This window comes from Branchiostoma belcheri, unplaced genomic scaffold, assembly GCF_001625305.1.
Source record: "Branchiostoma belcheri isolate BF01 breed outbred unplaced genomic scaffold, Haploidv18h27 scaffold217, whole genome shotgun sequence".
NCBI classification, from domain to species: Eukaryota; Metazoa; Chordata; class Leptocardii; order Amphioxiformes; family Branchiostomatidae; genus Branchiostoma; species Branchiostoma belcheri.
In genome coordinates this window covers 216,126-220,122 of record NW_017803680.1, presented here as the reverse complement: position 1 = coordinate 220,122, position 3,997 = coordinate 216,126, and the positions used below count along the sequence as shown (strand labels likewise).

Sequence of the window (3,997 nt, the reverse complement as noted above, 5' to 3'; positions counted from 1 at the left end):
GCTGGCTGCTCGTACCCGCGGTTAAGACGTGGCGGCTGCTCGTACCCGCGGTTAAGACGTGGCGGCTGCTCGTACCCGCGGTCAGGATGCGACGGCTGCTCGTACCCGCGGTCAGGACGCGACGGCTGCTCGTACCCGCGGTTAGGACGCGGTGGGAGGTTGGAAGCAGGTGTGTCAGAGGAGCGGTAGGTGTTTCTCTGACTGGGATTGTAAGCACCTGCTTCTGTCCCGCTGTTCGTCTTCCGATCCCTTGGGGTGTTATTGTACCGCCGAGGATAGCCTGGAGTGAAGCCTCGGTACTTGGGGGAGTTCGGTGACTGCCGTTCAGGTTTTGTTTGCTTGCGCCTCTCACGTTGAAGGCCGAGCGAGTTAGCTGCCTGCCTTTTTATGTTGTAGGCCAGAACCTTCACGCCATCTCCATTCAGATGGTAGCCGTCGTTCTCGAACAGGCGGTTGTTGTGGTCGCTGTTATCCCAGAGTTGAGGGTGCTTAACAAACGTCAGTGAATCGTTTGCTTGGCACATGTTCTCTAGATGCTTGTTTATTTCACTGACGTCATCGTTGACTTGAGGGCGACGGTTGGAGGCTCTCCTGGGAGGGACCGCGGAAATCACAACCTCTGCACTGGGAAACAATGATTGTGCCGTACTTATTGTTGTATCAAATTCGTGGATGATCGTTTCCCTTGATTTTACCATGAGGTCGTTGGTACCGACGTGTAAGATCAGGGTGTCAGGCTTTTGTTCCTGGGACAGCTGCTCCAAGGAAGTCAAAGAACTGTCAAGGGTCGGAGACCAGTAAGGCCTAGGCATGTTGGCTGTTGGGCATAGGAGTTCAGGTTTCAGTTTCTGTGCGTTAGAATCGCCAATAAGTACTACTCGTTTTTGGTCTTGGTTAGAGTTCGTAGAAGTGGTGACTGGCGGAGTTGTGTACTTAGGGGCGGTACTGTGCGATGATGTGTTCTCCATCAAGTTCCGTATGACTTCTTTGGGATTGGTTTCCAAATCTTCGTTCGGGACCGTTTCTGTGGAACTATCTTCAAGCACCTCAAAACGGTTACTGGTGATGATGGAATAATCCATCACGGCGGGTTGCTTCGGAGTGGGGTGATCTATCGTCATGGCGCCGCTTTGGATGGATTCTTTAATGTTCGCGACTTTGACCTTGAGTGTACCATGGCTAAGTTTGATGTATCTCTTTTTAATGTAACATGTGAATATTAATAAAGTTTGAATTTAAAAAAAAAAGAAGAAAAAAATGTGTCGCAGGTAAGCCTGTTAATGGTGTCCTATTGCAGTAGGGCCGGTTGTGTGAGTGCTATTTCCTGCTCTTACGAAGCAGGTTTATTATTAGGGCCGAGTGGTAGTAGAATCCGGGGTCAAATGGAGGAAACAATCGTCATATTTCAATGGACCTTCATGAGCAGCACATGAAAGTGTAACACGTTATCACCCCAAATTGTCCATTGATGTAACGGTTGGAGCCGCGACGCCATTTTCTATGTAAACTAATAGTATATTTTTACACAATAGGCAAGAAAAAAATCTGTCAGCTAGAACAAATTAACCTTAAACGCTTGAATACCTTATCTTATGTAGTACCTGACTATTTTAAAGAAAGGGTTACTCTTTACCGTGCAACATACAGCAACAACATTTAACAGGAATGCAACTAAGAAATTGTGGGCAGATTTGAAAAAAAAAAAAAAAATCTTGTTGCTTTCTGACAGTGGTTAACATGCCTAAAATGGGCAAAGATGTCTGATGCCATGCCGGAACGTGGATTGTAGATAAATATCAAAATAGGAGACAAGACAAAGCTCCGATTTATTGTTTTGTCTTTTACTTTTATGCAGTGATGTGTTTCATGACTTTTATATGTAATGGTGGTTGTGTATATGAGATGTTCACACTGAATCAAAACAATTGTACGATGATTGATTTTTCAAAGTTGTTTCAGTGAGAAATGGATGTTATAATAGTTGACAGTAAACCTAGCACAATCATTTTTTGTTTATGATATCAAAATTCTAAAATGTAGGAATCTTGCTTCAGACTTGTTTTTTTTCGAATGCCACATTAGTAAACCACATTACTAAACCACGACAATTTGCATGAACGAAAAATAAACGTCAAAACTGTATTTTCAAGTCGAGAATTCACCCACGGTGTTCTGTATTTTTTTCCCGGGCGCTGATAGCTTCTCCTGGCGGGATAGCTGGTAGCAGTGTAATAAATAATCGGACCTTCCTTTGTGCTAATGCGTTTACCTTCGCCTTTCAAGTATAGTTTTCAATTATGCCTAGAAACACCATCTAAGCGGAGCTCATTTCCTAAAATGGTGTTCCTGAAGCTGAAAGGCCTCAAAAGCCTATTAGTAATCTTTCCCACGCCTGCCCAAATTCACGTGTATCGAACGCAAACCGGTTCCCCATGTATTTTCTATGATTAACATCTCGATATCTTTTGTGCAGCACAGTTGTGTTTTCTCCATATTGTATACCCACCGCTACCACGGCCCACACCCCCTGGCGGCGTTATTTTTCAATGACGCGATGTAGTCTGATGACAACTGTACTACCTGCCGAAAAGACTGAACAGTAGGAATAAGTACCCGGTGAGAATGAAGAAGTCTACCTAAAGATTGGCTAATTGGAAGAAAGGGATACGCCAGGGATAAGAAATGAAGCAAATGTCTATTTTTTTGCGTTGAAAAACAGGGCAAATCGTCTATAACATTTTAACTATCCAAAACATACCTGGTCTATTTATTTACTTGGAAATTAACTAAACCGGTCTTTGCATCTTTGATGTGCCCTAATGTAACATATTGAATAGCAATACTAGTATACTCCTATTGATATGATTACTGCCGCGTGTTGTTTCTCAACATGATTAATTTGGGCCGCGCATGTTTTTGCAGATTCAGTGTGATTTTGCAAAGGGGATTGTGCTTTTGCGAACGAGATGCTAAACATATGCATATCCAAGACCAAACACAAGATATAACTATTTGAAAAATATGATAAATCCGAACTGACTTGATTATATGGATGACATCCGCGCTCGTATAAATTTTCGTCTGTTTTCAAACAACAGGTTTACAACCATATGGTAATTGTACAAATGATGGGTGAAATGAGCAAATATATGCCTTAAATGGATACTGCTCTCTTAAAATACCAACTTCTTGCACCATTAGGTCTTCCACAGTCAGACATTAAAGAAAAGAAAATAAGAAAGTTTGGTTTGGTATAATAGCATATTGGCAGCGTAAACAAACTAGGATGTCACACGGGCTAAATGATAACGTATTTTCTGATGATGAAAATTCTATGTACATGTACATTGTATTCACAGTCTTAACTGTAAGGTTACATTGTTCTGATGTACATGTAAACGTGACTCCAGTGGCATAGCTGGAAAAATCAGTGCAATTATGCATTCTTTTCTGGAACAAAAATCTGAATTTTCAACCTTTCAAATCAAAGGATTCTGGTGGAGATTGGAGGATTCATGGTAACGTTACTGAAGTCTTTCTTAATTTTATATCTGCCATTTTGTTTTGTGTGTCTTTTTATTTACGCAAAAGCGGACCAAACGACTTACCTGTAGTTATTAAAACATCTAGAGTCTTATAAGTGAAGCTACTCACCGACCATGACGACTATAAAGGTGTACAGAAGCGCAGTAGAGACGGCCATCGTGACGGGAGAGTCACCACAACACGGAGAGAGAATTCTAGAAGCTATGGTTCTTGGCCCAACTCACTCCCTGCTGAATCCAATTATGAACAACCAGCCTAATCACAGACGTCCAATGTGAGGCTAAACAGTATCCGTTGCCATCCAAATGTTTCAAAAATAATTTACCTGGAAGCGTTCACGTCAGCCAATGGCTGAAGGTAAACAATATTTCTTGTCAAATGTAACACTGGCTAGCCTGACTAAATCTGCGCTCCTAGCGGCCGGCCCGGAAAAACACCAGCCGCCCCCCAG

General features: G+C 42.5%; 1 pseudogene; it reads right to left on the bottom strand.

Moving 5' to 3' along the window:
* Positions 1-3,997, bottom strand: part of LOC109470030 — a 23,049-nt pseudogene that overhangs the window by 18,339 nt on the left and 713 nt on the right.